This window comes from Ranitomeya imitator, chromosome 6 (genome assembly GCF_032444005.1).
Source record: "Ranitomeya imitator isolate aRanImi1 chromosome 6, aRanImi1.pri, whole genome shotgun sequence".
Taxonomy (NCBI): Eukaryota; Metazoa; Chordata; class Amphibia; order Anura; family Dendrobatidae; genus Ranitomeya; species Ranitomeya imitator.
In genome coordinates, this window is record NC_091287.1 from 298,690,981 (window position 1) to 298,710,529 (window position 19,549).

Genomic DNA, 19,549 nt, shown 5'->3' on the forward strand with positions numbered 1-19,549 from the left:
CATAACAGTACTGGAGGCCTAAAGTACTAATGATTCTCAATAGAGGGAAAAAAGAAGTTCTGAGACCATTTTTTTTTCTCTGCACTGTGTTTTGCCTTTTTTTTCCCCTAGACATTTGGGTGGTTCAGGACACAGGTGTAGCGATGGACATTAAAGGTCTGTCTTCATGTGTGGATCAGCTCACGGCAAGAGTACAAAATATTCAAGACTTTGTGGTTCAGAATTCTATGTTAGAACCAAGAATTCCTATTCCTGATTTGTTTTTTGGAGATAGAACTAAATTTCTGAGTTTCAAAAATAAGTGTAAACTATTTCTGGCTTTGAAACCTCGCTCCTCTGGTGACCCAGTACAACAAGTTAGGATCATTATTTCTTTTTTACGTGGCGACCCTCAGGACTGGGCATCTTCTCTTGCGCCAGGAGATCCTGCATTATGTAATATTGATGCGTTTTTCCTGGCGCTCAGATTGCTGTACGATGAACCTAATTCGGTGGATCAGGCAGAGAAAAATTTGCTGGCTCTGTGTCAGGGTCAGGATGAGATAGAGGTATATTGTCAGAAATTTAGAAAGTGGTCCGTACTCACTCAATGGAATGAAGGTGCGCTCGCAGCGATTTTCAGAAAGGGTCTCTCTGAAGCCCTTAAGCATGTCATGGTGGGATTTCCTATGCCTGCTGGTCTGAATGAGTCTATGTCTTTGGCCATTCAGATCGGTCGACGCTTGCGTGAGCGTAAATCTGTGCACCATTTGGCGGTATTATCTGAGCATAAACCTGAGCCTATGCAGTGCGATAGGACTTTGACCAGAGTTGAACGGCAAGAACATAGACGTCAGAATGGGCTGTGTTTCTACTGTGGTGATTCCACTCATGCCATCTCTGATTGTCCTAAGCGCACCAAGCGGTTCGCTAGGTCTGCCACCATTGGTACGGTACAGTCAAAATTTCTTCTGTCCGTTACCTTGATCTGCTCTTTGTCATCTTATTCTGTTATGGCATTTGTGGATTCAGGCGCTGCCCTGAATTTGATGGACTTGGAGTATGCTAGACGTTGTGGGTTTTTCTTGGAGCCCTTGCAGTGTCCTATTCCATTGAGAGGAATTGATGCTACGCCTTTGGCCAAGAATTAGCCTCAGTACTGGACCCAGCTGACCATGTGCATGGCTCCTGCACATCAGGAGTTTATTCGCTTTCTGGTGTTGCATAATCTGCATGATGTGGTCGTGTTGGGGTTGCCATGGCTACAAGTCCATAATCCAGTATTAGATTGGAAATCCATGGCTGTGTCCAGCTGGGGTTGTTAGGGGGTACATGGTGATGTCCCATTTCTGTCTATTTCGTCATCCACCCCTTCTGAGGTTCCAGAGTCCTTGTCTGATTACCGGGATGTATTTGATGAGCCCAAGTCCGATACCCTACCTCCGCATAGGGATTGTGATTGTGCTATCGATTTGATTCCTGGTAGTAAATTCCCAAAAGGTCGACTGTTTAATTCATCTGTGCCTGAGCACGCCGCTATGCGGAGTTACGTGAAGGAGTCCTTGGAGAAGGGGCATATTCGCCCGTCATCGTCGCCATTGGGAGCGGGGTTCTTTTTTGTGGCCAAGAAGGATGGTTCGCTGAGACCTTGTATAGATTACCGCCTTCTAAATAAGATCACGGTTAAATTTCAGTACCCCTTGCCGCTGTTATCCGATTTATTTGCTCGGATTAAGGGGGCTAGTTGGTTCACCAAGATAGATCTTCGTGGTGCGTATAATCTTGTGCGTATTAAGCGAGGCGATGAATGGAAAACTGCATTTAATACGCCCGAGGGCCATTTTGAGTACCTAGTAGTGCCATTCGGACTTGCCAATGCTCCATCAGTATTTCAGTCCTTTATGCATGACATCTTCCGAGAGTACCTGGATAAATTCCTGATTGTATACTTGTATGATATTTTGGTCTTCTCGGATGATTGGGAGTCTCATGTGAAGCAGGTCAGAACGGTGTTTCAGGTCCTGTGTGCTAATTCTTTGTTTGTGAAGGGATCAAAGTGTCTCTTTGGTGTTCAGAAGGTTTCATTTTTGGGGTTCACTTTTTCCCCTTCTACTATTGAGATGGACCCTGTTATGGTCCAGGCCATCCATGATTGGACTCAGCCGACATCTCTGAAAAGTCTGCAAAAGTTCCTGGGCTTTGCTAATTTTTATCGTCGCTTCATCTGCAATTTTTCTAGTATTGCTAAACCATTGACCGATTTGACCAAGAAGGGTGCTGATGTGGTCAATTGGTCTTCTGCTGCTGTGGAAGCTTTTCAAGAGTTGAAGCGTCGTTTTTCTTCTGCCCCTGTGTTGTGTCAACCAGATGTTTCGCTTCCATTCCAGGTCGAGGTTGATGCTTCTGAGATTGGAGCGGGGGCTGTTTTGTCGCAGAGAAGTTCTGATTGCTCGGTGATGAAACCATGCGCCTTCTTTTCCAGGAAGTTTTCGCCTGCTGAGTGAAATTATGATGTTGGCAATCGAGAGTTGCTGGCCATGAAGTGGGCATTCGAGGAGTGGCGTCATTGGCTTGAAGGAGCTAAGCATCGCGTGGTGGTCTTGACTGATCATAAGAACTTGACTTATCTCGAGTCTGCCAAGTGGTTGAATCCTAGACAGGCTCGTTGGTCGCTGTTTTTTGCCCGTTTTGACTTTGTGGTTTCGTACCTTCCGGGCTCTAAAAATGTGAAGGCGGATGCCCTGTCTAGGAGTTTTGTGCCCGACTCTCCGGGTTTATCTGAGCCGGCGGGTATTCTCAAAGAGGGAGTAGTTGTGTCTGCCATCTCCCCTGATTTGCGGCGGGTGCTGCAAAAATTTCAGGTTAATAAACCTGATCGTTGCCCAGCGGAGAAACTGTTTGTCCCTGATAGGTGGACGAATAAAGTTATCTCTGAGGTTCATTGTTCGGTGTTGGCTGGTCATCCTGGAATCTTTGGTACCAGAGAGTTAGTGGCTAGATCCTTTTGGTGGCCATCTCTGTCGCGGGATGTGCGTTCTTTTGTGCAGTCCTGTGGGATTTGTGCTCGGGCTAAGCCCTGCTGTTCTCGTGCCAGTGGGTTGCTTTTGCCCTTGCCGGTCCCGAAGAGGCCTTGGACACATATCTCTATGGATTTTATTTCAGATCTTCCCGTCTCTCAAAAGATGTCAGTCATTTGGGTGGTTTGTGATCGCTTCTCTAAGATGGTCCATTTGGTACCCTTGTCTAAATTACCTTCCTCCTCTGATTTGGTGCCATTGTTCTTCCAGCATGTGGTTCGTTTACATGGCATTCCAGAGAATATCGTTTCTGACAGTTTGTTTCGAGGTTTTGGCGAGCCTTTTGTGCAAGGATGGGCATTGACTTGTCTTTTTCCTCGGCTTTCCATCCTCAGACTAATGGCCAGACCGAACGAACCAATCAGACCTTGGAAACATATCTGAGATGCTTTGTTTCTGCTGATCAGGATGACTGGGTGTCCTTTTTGCCTTTGGCTGAGTTCGCCCTTAATAATCGGGCCAGCTCGGCTACCTTGGTTTCACCGTCTTTCTGCAACTCTGGGTTCCATCCTCGTTTCTCTTCAGGGCAGGTTGAGTCTTCGGACTGTCCTGGTGTGGATACTGTGGTGGACAGGTTGCAGCAGATTTGGACTCATGTAGTGGACAATTTGACCTTGTCCCAGGAGAAGGCTCAACGTTTCGCTAATCGCAGACGCTGTGTGGGTCCCCGACTTCGTGTTGGGGATTTGGTTTGGTTGTCTTCTCGTCATATTCCTATGAAGGTTTCCTCTCCCAAGTTTAAACCTCGTTTCATTGGTCCGTATAGGATTTCTGAGGTTCTTAATCCTGTGTCTTTTCGTTTGACCCTTCCAGATTCTTTTTCCATCCATAACGTATTCCATAGGTCATTGTTGCGGAGATATGTGGCACCTATGGTTCCATCTGTTGATCCTCCTGCCCCGGTTTTGGTGGAGGGGGAGTTGGAATATATTGTGGAGAAGATTTTGGATTCTCGTGTTTCAAGACGGAAACTCCAGTATCTGGTTAAGTGGAAGGGTTATGCTCAGGAAGATAATTCCTGGGTTTTTGCCTCTGATGTCCATGCTCCCGATCTTGTTCGTGCCTTTCATATGGCTCATCCTGGTTGTCCTGGGGGCTCTGGTGAGGGTTCGGTGACCCCTCCTCAAGGGGGGGTACTGTTGTGAATTCTGTGGCAGAGCTCCCTCCTGTGGTCACAAGTGGTACTTCGGCTGATTCTCTCTATGAGCTTCCGTTGGTGGAGGAGAGTGGTACTGCGGCTTATGAGTTTCCTTCCTCAGGTGATGTGGTGAAGTCGTTAGGTGCTGCTCTATTTAACTCCACCTAGTGCTTTGATCCTGGCCTCCAGTCAATGTTCTAGTATTGGACTTGCTTCCTCCTGGATCGTTCCTGTGGCCTGCTGCTCTGCATAGCTAAGTTGCTCTTGTGTTATTTTTGTTTGCTGTTTTTTCTGTCCAGCTTGCGTATTTGATTTTTCTTGCTTGCTGGAAGCTCTGGGACGCAGAGGGTGTACCTCCGTGCCGTTAGTCGGTACGGAGGGTCTTTTTGCCCCCTTTGCGTGGTTGTTTGTAGGGTTTTGTGTTGACCGCAAAGTTACCTTTCCTATCCTCACTCTGTTCAGAAAGTCGGGCCTCACTTTGCTAAATCTATTTCATCTCTACGTTTGTCTTTTCATCTTAACTCACAGTCATTATATGTGGGGGGCTGCCTTTTCCTTTGGGGTATTTCTCTGAGGCAAGGTAGGCTTATTTTCTATCTTCAGGCTAGCTAGTTTCTCAGGCTGTGCCGAGTTGCATAGGGAGCGTTAGGCGCAATCCACGGCTGCCTCTAGTGTGGTTGGAGAGGATTAGGGATTGCGGTCAGCAGAGTTCCCACGTCTCAGAGCTCGTTCTATGTTTTTGGGTTATTGTCAGGTCACTGTATGTGATCTGACTTCTATGTACATTGTGGTACTGAATTACCTAATCATAACACCCTCCGTCCAGTGCTCCGCTCCCCCCGTGCTCTTGTCCGCTCCCCCCATGCTCCAATCACCCTCCCCGTGCTCCAATCACTCCCCCTGCACTCCGATCCACCCCCCGTGCTCCGTTCCACCCCTCCGTGCTCCGTTCCACCCCCCCATGCTCCGTTCCCCCCCTCCCGCGCTCCGATCCCTCCCCCCACGCTCTGATCCCCTCCCCATGCTCCGATCCCCCCCCCATCATACTTACCGATTCTGCCGGGGTCCGTCCGTCTTCTCCCTGGGCGCCGCCATCTTCCAAAATGGCGGGCACATGCGCAGTGCGCCCGCCGAATCTGCCGGCCGGCAGATTCGTTCCAAAGTGCATTTTGATCACTGAGATAGATTATATCTCAGTGATCAAAATAAAAAAAATAATAAATGACCCCCCCCCCCCCCTTTGTCACCCCCATAGGTAGGGACAATAAAAAAATAAAGAATTTTTTTTCCACTAATGTTAGAATAGGGTTAGGGTTAGGGCTAGGGCTAGGGTTAGGGTTAGGGGTAGGGTTAGAGCTAGGGTTAGGGCTAGGGTTAGGGCTAGGGTTTCGGTATGTGCACACGTATTCTGGTTCTTTGCGGATTTTTCCGCTGCCGATTTGATAAATCCGCAGTGCTAAACCGCTGCGGATTTATGGCGGATTTACCGCGTTTTTTCTGCGCATTTCACTGCGGTTTTACAACTGCGATTTTCTATTTGAGCAGTTGTAAAACCGCTGCGGAATCTGCACAAAGAAGTGACATGCTGCGGAATGTAAACCGCTGCGTTTCCGTGTAGTTTTTCCGCAGCATGTGTACAGCGATTTTTGTTTCCCATAGGTTTACATTGAACTGTAAACTAATGGGAAACTGCTGCGGATCCTTTAGAATTAGGCTATGTGCACACAGTGCGGATTGGCCGCTGCGGATTCGCAGCAGTGTTTCATCAGGTTTACAGTACCATGTAAACCTATGGAAAACCAAATCCGCTGTGCCCATGGTGCGGAAAATACCGTGTGGAAACGCTGCGTTGTATTTTCCGCAGCATGTCAATTCTTTGTGCGGATTCCGCAGCGTTTTACACCTGTTCCTCAATAGGAATCCGCAGGTGAAATCCGCACAAAAAACACTGGAAATCTGCGGAAAATCCACAGGTAAAACGCAGTGCCTTTTACCCGCGGATTTTTCAAAAATGATGCTGAAAAATCTCACACGAATCCGCAACGTGGGCACATAGCCTTAGGGTTAGGGTTGGAATTAGGGTTGTGGTTAGGTTTAGGGGTATGTTGGGGTTAGGGTTGTGGTTTGGAGTGTGTTGGGGTTAGGGTTGTGATTAGGGTTAAGGCTACAGTTGGGATTAGAGTTAGGGGTGTGTTGGCGTTAGTGTTGGAGGTAGAATTGAGGGGTTACCACTATTTAGGCACATCAGGCGCCTCCAAACGCAACATGGCGCCACCATTGATTCCAGCCAATCTCGTATTCAAAAAGTCAAATGGTTCTCCCTCAATTCCGAGCCCCGACGTGTGCCCAAACAGTGGTTTACCCCCACATTTGGGGTACCAGCATACTCAGGATAAACTGCGCAACAATTACTGGGGTCCAATTTCTCCTGTTACCCTTGTGAAAATAAAAAAAATGCTTGCTAAAACATCATTTTTGAGGAAAGAAAAATGATTTTTTATTTTCACGGCTCTGCATTGTAAATGTCTGTGAAGCACTTGGGGGTTCAAAGTGCTCACCACATATCTAGATAAGTTCCTTGGGGGGTCTAGTTTCTAAAATGGGGTCACTTGTGGGGGGTTTCTACTGTTTAGGCACACCAGGGGCTCTGCAAACACAACGTGACGCCCGCAGACCATTCCATCAAAGTCTGCATTTCAAAAGTCACTACTTCAATTCCGAGCCCCGGCATGTGCCCAAACAGTGGTTTACCTCCACACATGGGGTATCAGCGTACTCAGGAGAAACTGGACAACAACTCTTGGGGTCCAATTTCTCCTGTAACCCTTGGGAAAATAAAAAATTCTGGGCTAAATAAATATTTTTGAGGAAAGAAAACGTATTTATTATTTTCACGGCTCTGCATTATAAACTTCTATGAAGCATTTGGGGGTTCAAAGTGCTCACCACACATCTAGCTAAGTTCCTTTCTGGGTCTAGTTTCCAAAATGGGGTCACTTGTGGGGGGTTTCTACTGTTTAGCCACATCAGGGGCTCTGCAAACGCAACGTGACGCCCGCAGAGCATTGCATCAAAGTCTGCATTTCAAAACGTCACTACTTCACTTCCGAGCCCCGGCATGTGCCCAAACAGTGGTTTACCCCCACATATGGGGTATCAGCGTACTCAGGAGAAGCTGAACAACAACTTTTGGGGTCAAATTTCTCCTGATACCCTTGGGAAAATAAAAAATTGCAGGCTAAAAGATCATTTTTGAGAAAATAATTTTTTTTTTTTATTTTCATGGCTCTGCGTTATAAACTTCTGTGAAGCACTTGGGGGTTCAAAGTCCTCAACACACATCTAGATTGGTTCCTTTGGGGGTCTAGTTTCCAAAATGGGGTCATTTCTGGGGGATCTCCAATGTTTAGGCACACAGGGGCTCTCCAAACGTGACATAGTGTCCGCTAATGATTGGAGCTAATTTTCCATTTAAAAAGCCAAATGGTGTGCCTTCCCTTCCGAGCCCTGCCGTGTGCCCAAACAGTGGTTTACCCCCACATATGGGGTATCAGCGTACTCAGGACAAACTGGACAACAACATTTGGGGTCCAATTTCTCCCATTACCCTTGGCAAAATAGGAAATTCCAGGCTAAAAAATCATTTTTGAGGAAAGAAAAATTATTTTTTATTTTCATGGCTCTGCGTTATAAACTTCTGTGAAGCACCTGGGGGTTTAAAGTGCTCAATATGCATCTAGATAAGTTCCTTGGGGGGTCTAGTTTCCAAAATGGGGTCACTTGTGGGGGAGCGCCAATGTTTAGGCACACAGGGGCTCTCCAAACGCGACATGGTGTCCGCTAACGATGGAGATAATTTTTCATTCAAAAAGTCAAATGGCGCTCCTTCCCTTCCGAGCCTTACCATGTGCCCAAAAAGTGGTTTACCCCCACATGTGAGGTATTGGTGTACTCAGGAGAAATTGCCCAACAAATTTTAGGATCCATTTTATCCTGTTGCCCATGTGAAAATGAAAAAATTGAGGCTAAAAGAATTTTTTTGTGAAAAAAAAGTACTTTTTCATTTTTACGGATCAATTTGTGAAGCACCTGGGGGTTCAAAGTGCTCACTATGCATCTAGATAAGTTCCTTGGGGCGTTTTGTTTCCAAAATGGGGTTACTTGTGGGGGAGCTCCAATTTTTAGGCACACGGGGGCTCTCCAAACGTGACATGGTGTCCGCTAAAGAGTGGAGCCAATTTTTCATTCAAAAAGTCAAATGGCGCTCCTTCCCTTCCAAGCCCTGCCGTGCGCCCAAACAGTGGTTTACCCCCACATATGAGGTATCAGCGTACTCAGGACAAATTGGACAACAACTTTCGTGGTTCAGTTTCTCCTTTTACCATTGGGAAAATAAAAAAATTGTTGCTAAAATATCATTTTTGTGACTAAAAAGTTAAATGTTCATTTTTTCCTTCCATGTTGCTTCTGCTGCTGTGAAGCACCTGAAGGGTTAATAAACTTCTTGAATGTGGTTTTGAGCACCATGAGGGTGCAGTTTTTAGAATGGTGTCACTTTTGGGTATTTTCAGCCATATAGACCCCTCAAACTGACTTCAAATTTGAGGTGGTCCCTAAAAAAAATGGTTTTGTAAATTTCGTTGTAAAAATTAGAAATCGCTGGTCAAATTTTAACACTTATAACTTCCTAGCAAAAAAAAATTTTGTATCCAAAATTGTGCTGATGTAAAGTATACATGTGGGAAATGTTATTTATTAACTATTTTGTGTCACATAACTCTCTGGTTTAACAGAATAAAAATTCAAAATGTGAAAATTGCGAAATTTTCAAAATTTTCGCCAAATTTCCGTTTTTATCACAAATAAACGCAGAATTTATTGACCTAAATTTACCACTAACATGAAGCCCAATTTGTCACAAAAAAACAATCTCAGAACCGCTAGGATCCGTTGAAGCGTTCCTGAGTTATTACCTCATAAAGGGACACTGGTCAGAATTGCAAAAAACGGCAAGGTCTTTAAGGTCAAAATAGGCTGGGTCATGAAGGGGTTAAAGTAATGATGGCCACTCTTTTCTTTACTTAGCTGCTTTTTTCTTGCAATAATACAAATTCTAACCGTCTATTCAGTAGGACTATCAGCTGTGTATCCACCAGACTTCTGAACAGCACAACTGATGGTCCCAACCCCATTTATAAGGCAAGAAATCCCACTTATTAAACCTGACAGGGCACACCTGTGAAGTGAAAACCATTCCAGGTGACTACCTCTAGAAGCTCATCAAGAGAATGCCAAGAATGTGCAAAGCAGTCATCAAAGCAAAATGTGGCTACTTTGAAGAACCTAGAGTATAAGACATAATTTCAGTAGTTTCACACTTTTTTGTTAAGTATATAATTCCACACGTGTTAATTCATAGTTTTGATGCCTTCAGTGTGAATGTACAATTTTCATAGTCGTGAAAATACAGAAAAATCTTTGAATGAGAAGGTGTGTCCAAACTTTTGGTCTGTACTGTAGTTGATGTAAAAGTGAATACACCCCACATCAAAAACTACTACATCTAGTATTTTGTATAACCTCCATGATTTGTATGGACAGCATCAAGTCTACTAGGCTTGGAATGGACAAGTTCCTGTCATATTGAGACATCTATCTATTTTCATTCTTCAATAACAACTTCTTTTAGAGCCTGGATGGTGGATGGAGAGTGAAGCTCAATTTATCTCTTCTGAACTCACCCCATTGGTGTTCGTTTGGGTTCAGATGAGGAAACATACTTGGCCACTGAATCACTTTCACCTTTTTATTCTTCAGAAATGCAAATGTGACCGTAGATGTGTGTTTTGGACCATTGTCCTCTTGGAAAAGTGCACGTCTATCAAGGGCACGGAGTGATGGTAACATCTTCTCTTTCAATATAGAGCAGGACATCTGAATTCATGAAATGTAGCTCCCTGACACCAGTAGCATTCATGCAGCCCCAGATAAGGACTCTGCCACCACCATGTTTTATTGTTATTTTAGGCACTTTATTATAGCTATATGTCTGTCCTCATAGTAGCCAAAATTACACAAGAAAATTGTTGTACATTAGCTAGTAAGAGCATGGTCACTGAAAGGATACAACAGATTCCTACTGTATGTATGAGTCCACTTTAGCAGGGGAACTGATGATTCCAGTCCCTTGTCCCAGTAAAGGATTTTGCTGCCAGTGTGACCGTCCAATTCTGTATGTGGCATTATGTATAGGGGCACACAGTCCTAGCAAAGATAAAATGTACATTATCGGGTTTCTGCCAAAGGAAAAGGGATCAGGCCATTAGCTTCTTAATTTACATGATTTGGATGGCAAAATCTTAAAAGAAAAGAAATCTAGAAGGTCTTTTTTAGTTACATAACCAGTGTTATTTTTCGTTAGAGTATATATTTGTTACAATATAATACACAATTATAAAAAAAAAAAGAAAGATATATACATTTTTAGGGGTGCACAGTCATTTGTGTTTTATGGACCACTCTAAAATGCTGACGAAATGTAAATGACAAATTTGGAGAACATTTATAGCTTAGTTATTCAGGTTTTATTTGGTTCTATGTGAGGGTTAAGCTGACAACCTGATATACAAAAGAGGACAACTCAACTTTTTCATCCTGAATATAATTGGCTTAATTGGCAGTGGTTTGTCACTGTTGGGGTATGCAATAGGACAAGGTCATGTGACAAGCTGTGTCGCACTAAGAAAATATGAAAGCCCCTGAGAGTTGAGAATAGCAGGATGAGACCCCTGGCCAAGACTAAGAAGAAGCCTGTTTAAAGGCAGGAAGTCTACTTAAAGGAAAAGATTATCTTGTGACCAGTTAAAGGCAGAAGGCTTTATTAAAGGTACGGACGGTCAGGAAGGCTTCTTAAAGTATGGTCATGCAAGCGGTAAGCCCAGGAAGGCTTCTTAATGGATGGTAATATGAGTGGGAAGTACAGGAAGCCTTCTTACAGGGATGATTGTGTGAGCTGGAAGTGCAGGAAGCCTTTTTAAAGGGATGGTCATGTGAGTGTGAAGTTCAGGAAGCCTTCTAAAGAGAAACAGAAAATCCATTGATCTGTTAAAGAGATAAGGACAATCGAGTGAGTGGTTGAAGATTTGGAAGACCTGGTGAGCTGAAACCCGGAGATCGAGATCTAGGTGATGAGATGGAGAGGACCTGAGCTGCGCTTTAGGAGATGGAGGCAGCAGAAGCAACAAGTTATTATTATTATTATTATTATTTATTTATATAGCACCATTGATTCCATGGTGCTGTACATGAGAAGGGGTTGCATACACAAGTTACAAATATTACATACAGTAAACAAACTAACAATGACGGACTGATACAGAGGGGCGAGGACCCTGCCCTTGCGGGCTTACATTCTACAGGATTATGGGGAAGGAAACAGTAGGTTGAGGGTTGCAGGAGCTCCGGTGTTGGTGAGGCGGTAGCTCCGGTGTTGGTGAGGCGGTAGCTTCGATAGTGATTTGGCAGCAGCGGTGTCAGTGCAGGCTGTAGACTTTCCTGAAGAGATGAGTTTTCAGGTTCCGTCTGAAGGATCCGACTGTGGTTGATAGTCGGACGTGTTGGGGCAGAGGGTTCCAGAGGATGGGGGATATTCGGGAGAAGTCTTGGAGGCGATTGGATGAGGAGCGAATAAGTGTGGAGGAGAGAAGGAGGTCTTGGGAGGACCGGAGATCACGTGAGGGAAGATATCGAGAGATTAGTTCAGAGATATATGGAGGAGACAGGTTGTGGATGGCTTTGTAGGTCAGTATTAGTAATTTGAACTGGATACGCTGAGGGAATGGGAGCCAGTGAAGAGATTTGCAGAGGGGGGAAGCGGAGGAGTAGCGAGGAGAGAGATGGATTAGTCGGGCAGCAGAGTTAAGGATAGACTGGAGAGGTGCAAGGGTGTTAACAGGAAGGCCACAGAATAGGATGTTGCAGTAGTCAAGGCGGGAAATGATGAGGGCGTGCACAAGCATTTTAGTAGATTGGGGGTTGAGGAAGGGACGGATCCTGGAGATATTTTTGAGCTGGAGGCGACAGGAGGTGGAAAGAGCTTGGATGTGTGGTTTGAAGGACAGGGCAGAGTCGAAGGTTACTCCGAGGCAGCGGACTTCGGGTACAGGGGAAAGCATGATGTCATTGACTGCGATAGATAGGTCAGGTAAGGAAGATTTGTGGGATGGAGGAAAGATGATGAGTTCAGATTTGACCACATTGAGTTTGAGGAAGCAAGAGGAGAAGAAGGAGGAGATGGCTGATAGGCACTCTGGGATTCTGGACAGCAGAGCGGTGACGTCTGGGCCAGAGAGGTAGATCTGAGTGTCGTCAGCATAGAGGTGGTACTGGAATCCATGGGACTTTATGAGTTGTCCCAAGCCAAGTGTATAGATTGAGAAGAGTAGGGGTCCTAGAACAGAGCCTTGGGGGACTCCAACAGAGAGAGGGTGGGATGAGGAGGTAGTATGGGAGTGGGAGACGCTGAATGTGCGGTTGGAAAGGTACGAGGCGATCCAGGATAGGGCGAGGTCTTTGATGCCAAAGGAGGAGAGCATCTGCAGTAGGAGGCAGTGGTCAACTGTGTCGAAAGCAGAGGACAGGTCTAGAAGGAGGAGTACAGAGTATTGTCCAGTAGCTTTGGCGGTAAGTAGGTCGTTAGTGATTTTGGTCAGGGCAGTCTCAGTTGAGTGATGGGGGTGGAAACCAAGTTGGTGAAGTGAGTCATCAGTATGCTACAGCAATAGACTTGTGGCTTAATGAAGAAATAGAAGTGACTCTCGTTGAGGCTTGTTACAGTAACTACCATGACAGACTTAGCGTTTAGGTGTCGACGGTGGCAACTACCACACGGACATTGACAAACCATGGACTAAGGTACCAGTAGAAATGTCATTTACTATATTAGTTACTATTATATATAGATAATAGTTAACAGCTAATATATATATATATATATATATATATATTAGTTAATTTTGTGATTCAAAACTGTGTTGTGAAACAAAGATACTGTTTACATACCTAAAATAATAACCCCCAGTATTGTGAATTAGTATAATTTATGTTCATCTAAATTGCTTTTTGTAAAAAAAAATATTAATTTGGTTCATGTTACCATTACCACTGAGTCTTCATCTTCTGCTCCTTTGCATCTGTATACCTCTTTACATACAGTAAGTGCATGCAATTCCTATGTAATCTGTATTTTATGACCTCTTTGGTTTATTTGGTTCAGTTCTCTTCCAAGCAATGGTTGTTGCATGCCCCAAGTTAAGCAGATAATTCTTTAGATAGACAGCCAATCTGTGCATTCATGTTTTTGGGGGGCAATCAGAGAGCTGTTGAGTAGAGTTAGGGTATGTGCACACGTTGCGGATTTTGATGCATTTCCGCAGCATTTTTGGATGTGTGCACACAATGTTAATGAATGGGAAATGCAAAAATGCTTTGCACATGCTGCGGAACATTCGCACGGAATGGCAGCGCTTTATCATCCACAGCATGTCAATTCTTTTTGCGGATCTGCAGTAGCGGTTTCCATGAAAAAAAATTCTCTTTCTCTCTCTCTCATTTTCTGCCAAGAGATGCGGATTCTCTGCAGAAAAATCCGCAGGCTAATCCCCAACGTGTGCACATACCCTAAGGCTATGTGCACATATTGCGTATTTGCCTGCAGAAATTTCTGCAAGGTTTCTGCATCTCTTGGCAGAAAAACAGCAGAAAATACGCAATTTTTTAATGAGTTTTTTTCATGCGTTTTTGTAAATCCATAGAGCTAAATAAAGATATATTATTAATACAAAAAAGAATAGTGATGTAATTACCTCTTCAGCCAGATACCCTCATTATTATTAAATAAAGACACACACACACAAACACACACTAGCCTATGTGGGAGCATTAGCATAATTAACCTACATATGCTGTAACAAAAAAGCAACTGTCAGAAATCTGCATGAAATGCAATATCTGTTTATTTTTCAAAAAATTTAAAAAAAAAGATTGCGTGGGCTCCCACCTCATTTTCATAACCAGCAGAGGGTATGTGATGGCTGATGTTAATATTCTGGGAAGGAGCCAATAGCCAAAGGTTTCCAGACTATTAATATCAGCTCACAGCTGTTTGCTTAGCCTTTACTGGCTAGTCTACAGGGGAACTCCAGAAGAAAATTGATATGGGGCCCCCCTATAAAATCAAACCAGCAAAGGGTAGGCAGACAGCTGCGGGCTGATATTAATAATCTGGGAAGGAGCCATGGATATTGGCATCCCCCAGGCTAAAAACATCAGCTGTCAGCTCTTCCCCCCCCCCCCAGAAATTGCACATCTTATAAATGCACCAATTCCGGCACTTAGCCTCGCTCTTCCCACTTGCCCTATAGCTGTAGCAAGTGGGACTCAAATTTGTGGGGTTTATGTCAGCTTTGTATTGTCACCTGACATCAAGCCAACGGCTTATTACTAGAGAAGTGTCTATAAGACACCTATCCATTACTAACCCTGTAGTGATATTGCATAAAAATACAGACACGTAAAGTAAAGTCCTTTATTTGAAATAATCACACAGACACCTGAATCTAAATTTACCATACTTACTGAACTCCTAATCCCTGATGCCCTCGTCTCCTGCAAACAATCAAAAATAATAAACCAACATATAATACTATCATATAATACTATCCTGTCCGACGTAGTCCACTTAATACCGAGTGTCCCACGGCGATCTTACATGTAGAATAGTTACATCGGGAGATGTGACCACTCTACTCGGTCTCTGGTGATACACTGACAGAAGGTAATCATTCCCACACTGTGTCACTGAGCCGCTGTGAGAGTTCACCGGAGCTCATCAGCCCCGGTGCTCTCACTTACGGCACTACCACTGTGTGAGAACTTTCCCACGCAGTGGTGCCGTGAGAGCACTGGAGCTAATCAGCTGATGAACTCCGGTGAACTCTCACGGTGGCTCAGTGTTACACTGTGGGACCGATCACCTGTCAGTGTATCGCCGGAGACCGGTTGAGATCGACATGGGACACTCGGTATTAAATGGACTAAGGTAGAAAGGTGAGTATATGTTGGTTTATTATTTTTAATTATTTGCAGGAGTCACGGCGATTGGGGATAATGCGTTGGGTGAGTATGGATTTTGGATGTGAATATGTAAATGTTTTGATTTTTTTTTTTTTACTATTGATCACTGTCGCCGGATGATGAGACTATTTTCCCATTATCAGCTCATGCTGTCTCTGTTATATGTGACAAAAGGCGTAGCCGGATAGGAGTAATAGTCCCATCAGACGACGCCTAAGTACAATCACTATGGGCTGTTCATCGCATGGGTACACACACACAGACAGACACAGACAGACACAGACACAGACAGACACACATATTCTCTGCCCACACACAGAGACACACACGAATATTCTCTGCCCAAAAACAGACACACCCACATATTCTCCACACAGAGACACATGCACATATTCTCTGCCACACACACACAGACACACACAGACAGATACACATATTCTCCGCCCACACACAGAGACACACGCACATATTCTCCACCCACACACAGAGACACATGCACATATTCTCCACCCACACACAGAGACACACGCACATATTCTCCACCCACACACAGAGACACACGCACATATTCTCCACCCACACACAGAGACACACGCACATATTCTCCGCCACACACACGCAGACACACACAGACAGATACACATATTCTCTGCCCACACACAGAGACACACGCACATATTCTCCACCCACACACAGAGACACACGCACATATTCTCCACCACACATACACAGACACACACAGACAGATACACATATTCTCCGCCCACACACAGAGACACACGCACATATTCTCCGCCCACACACAGAGACACACGCACATATTCTCCGCCCACACACAGAGACACACACACATATTCTCCGCCCACACACAGAGACACACACACATATTCTCCATCCACACACAGACACACGCACATATTCTCCGCCCACACACAGAGACACACACACATATTCTCCGCCCACACACAGAGACACACACACATATTCTCCATCCACACACAGACACACGCACATATTCTCCGCCCACACACAGAGACACACGCACATATTCTCCGCCCACACAGAGACACACGCACATATTCTCCGCCCACACACAGAGACACACACACATATTCTCCGCCCACACACAGAGACACACACACATATTCTCCATCCACACACAGACACACGCACATATTCTCCGCCCACACACAGAGACACACGCACATATTCTCCGCCCACCCACAGAGACACACGCACATATTCTCCGCCCACACACAGAGACACACACACATATTCTCCGCCACACATACACAGACACACACAGACACACACACATATTCTCCGCCCACACACAGAGACACACGCACATATTCTCCGCCCACACACAGAGACACACACACATATTCTCCGCCCACACACAGACACACGCACATATTCTCCGCCCACACACAGAGACACACACACATATTCTCCGCCCACACACAGAGACACGCACATATTCTCCGCCCACACACAGAGACACACGCACATATTCTCCGCCCACACACAGAGACACACACACATATTCTCCATCCACACACAGACACACGCACATATTCTCCGCCCACACACAGAGACACACACACATATTCTCCGCCCACACACAGACACACGCACATATTCTCCGCCCACACACAGAGACACACACACATATTTTCCGCCCACACACAGACACACGCACATATTCTCCGCCCACACACAGAGACACACGCACATATTCTCCGCCCACACACAGAGACACACACACATATTCTCCATCCACACACACATATTCTCCATCCACACACAGACACACGCACATATTCTCCGCCCACACACAGAGACACACACACATATTCTCCGTCCATACACAGAGACACACGCACATATTCTCCGCCACACACACGCAGACACACACAGACAGATACACATATTCTCTGCCCACACACAGAGACACACGCACATATTCTCCACCACACATACACAGACACACACAGACAGATACACATATTCTCCGCCCACACACAGAGACACACGCACATATTCTCCGCCCACACACAGAGACACACGCACATATTCTCCGCCACACACACGCAGACACACACAGACAGATACACATATTCTCTGCCCACACACAGAGACACACGCACATATTCTCCACCCACACACAGAGACACACGCACATATTCTCCACCACACATACACAGACACACACAGACAGATACACATATTCTCCGCCCACACACAGAGACACACGCACATATTCTCCGCCCACACACAGAGACACACGCACATATTCTCCGCCCACACACAGAGACACACACACATATTCTCCGCCCACACACAGAGACACACACACATATTCTCCATCCACACACAGACACACGCACATATTCTCCGCCCACACACAGAGACACACACACATATTCTCCGTCCATACACAGAGACACACGCACATATTCTCCGCCCACAGAGAGAGACACACATATATTCTCTGCCCATACACAGAGACACACACATATTTTCCGCCCACACACAGAGACACACATATATTCTCCGCCCACACAGAGACACACACATATTTTCCGCCCACACACAGAGACACACATATATTCTCCGCCCACACACTCTTCCTCCTTCTAAAATCATTTCCCCTTGACAATTCACTGCGTTTTGGGCAGCAAATCTGTAGCTAATACACAAACCTTTTTACACCTGTGTTTTTGCTGCAGATTTGACTGACTCAATTGAAGTCACTGAGTCAAAAATCACTGCAGAAAAGCAAAAAGAATTGACATGCTGCAAAAAATAAAATGCTTCAAATACAGATGGAAATTTACTGATCATGAGCACAACACTTCAGGAATGTCATTGAATTACCTTGCTTTAGTATTCCATTGCATTTTTGGACCATTTACGTGCATAAAAAAAGCCACGAAAATGCATCAAAAACTCATCCTGTGCACATAGCCTAAGCATTTGGCTATGCAAATAGCCTGAAGAAGGTCTAAGAAACCTCGAAGAGAATATAAAATGTGGTATATTGTGATCTTGTTGCCAAAGAATAGCATTTTTCCATTGACAAAAAGTCATGGTCTTTAAGAAGCGCTCCTCCCATCAAAATTTTTATATTCCTAATATATTGCAGTTATCATACTATATAGCACTGTGTACTTACAATTACTCATTTTGCCCTTCTACTCAGTAAATGATTCCCTTTTTCTCTGCTCTATGTAAAAACAGGATGTATTGTATTTTTCGGACTATAAGACGCACCGGACTATAAGGCGCACCCAGGTTTTAGAGGTGGAAAATAGGGAAAAAAATATTTGAAGCAAAAAAATGTGGTAAAATATTTAATAACATACTATTATATATAATAACACCACATATAATAGTATGTTATTATGTTGGAAGCTGCGGGACCAGTGTGGTGTCTGTACAGTACTATATGAAGATGCTGGAGGGTGAGTATAAGAATGGGGGCACAGGGCTTATATTTAAAGCACCACTCCAGCACTGCAAAATAACACTGGGGTGCTGCTGTAAAATCCAATGGGAGAACTATAACTCCCAGCATGTCCTGCAGATCCTATGACATGCTGGGAGTTATAGTTCACTAAAGAAGTGGCAGAGTGCTTTATTGTGTTTTGGAAAGACTAACCTCTTAATTGTGGCAGCCAGCCACACTGTGGTGAGGTAAAAGCATCTCATGACTGCACACAGAGCCCTCCCTCTTGTTGCCTTTCCACAGCACAGGTAATGGAAGCCAGCAGATTCTAGTGGGGAGTCTGAAGGACCTGTGATGATGTCAAGAAGAGGGAGGGCTCTGTGCTGCCATGTGATGCTCCAGCCCGCCCACTTCTGACATCATCACAGGTCCTCCTTGTGCACACTGCACAGCACTCAGCTCCAGCCCAGGAAGGTACAGCGATCTCCTCTCCCCCGGACCCTGCTGCTGCTGCCTCCTCTCCCCCGGACACACGGATCTCCCCAGCAGATCTCCCCAGCTGCTGCAGGAATCAGTGCTGGGGAAGCCATGTGTGTCCCTGCTTAAGTGCAGTATTCATTTGCCTTTCCTGGCTCACTGCTCAGCTGATAGGTGGGCGGGGAGTAGCTAATGAATATTCACTGCACTTAATCATCGGGACCATGTGGTTTCCCCAGCACTGATTCCAGGCAGCTGGGACATCCTGAAGTGGGATAACAGTGTGATCCCACT

At 45.1% G+C, this 19,549-nt stretch overlaps 1 long non-coding RNA gene across 1 annotated transcript in view; it reads right to left on the bottom strand.

Annotated features, from left to right (window-relative positions):
- LOC138641381 (uncharacterized) overlaps positions 1-19,113 on the bottom strand; it is a 93,219-nt gene extending 74,106 nt beyond the window's left edge. Inside the window, exon 1 of the long non-coding RNA XR_011313806.1 lies at positions 18,992-19,113. This is a non-coding gene — a long non-coding RNA (uncharacterized lncRNA). The remainder of the gene's footprint in view (positions 1-18,991) is intronic.
- Between the last annotated feature and the right edge of the window lie 436 nt (positions 19,114-19,549).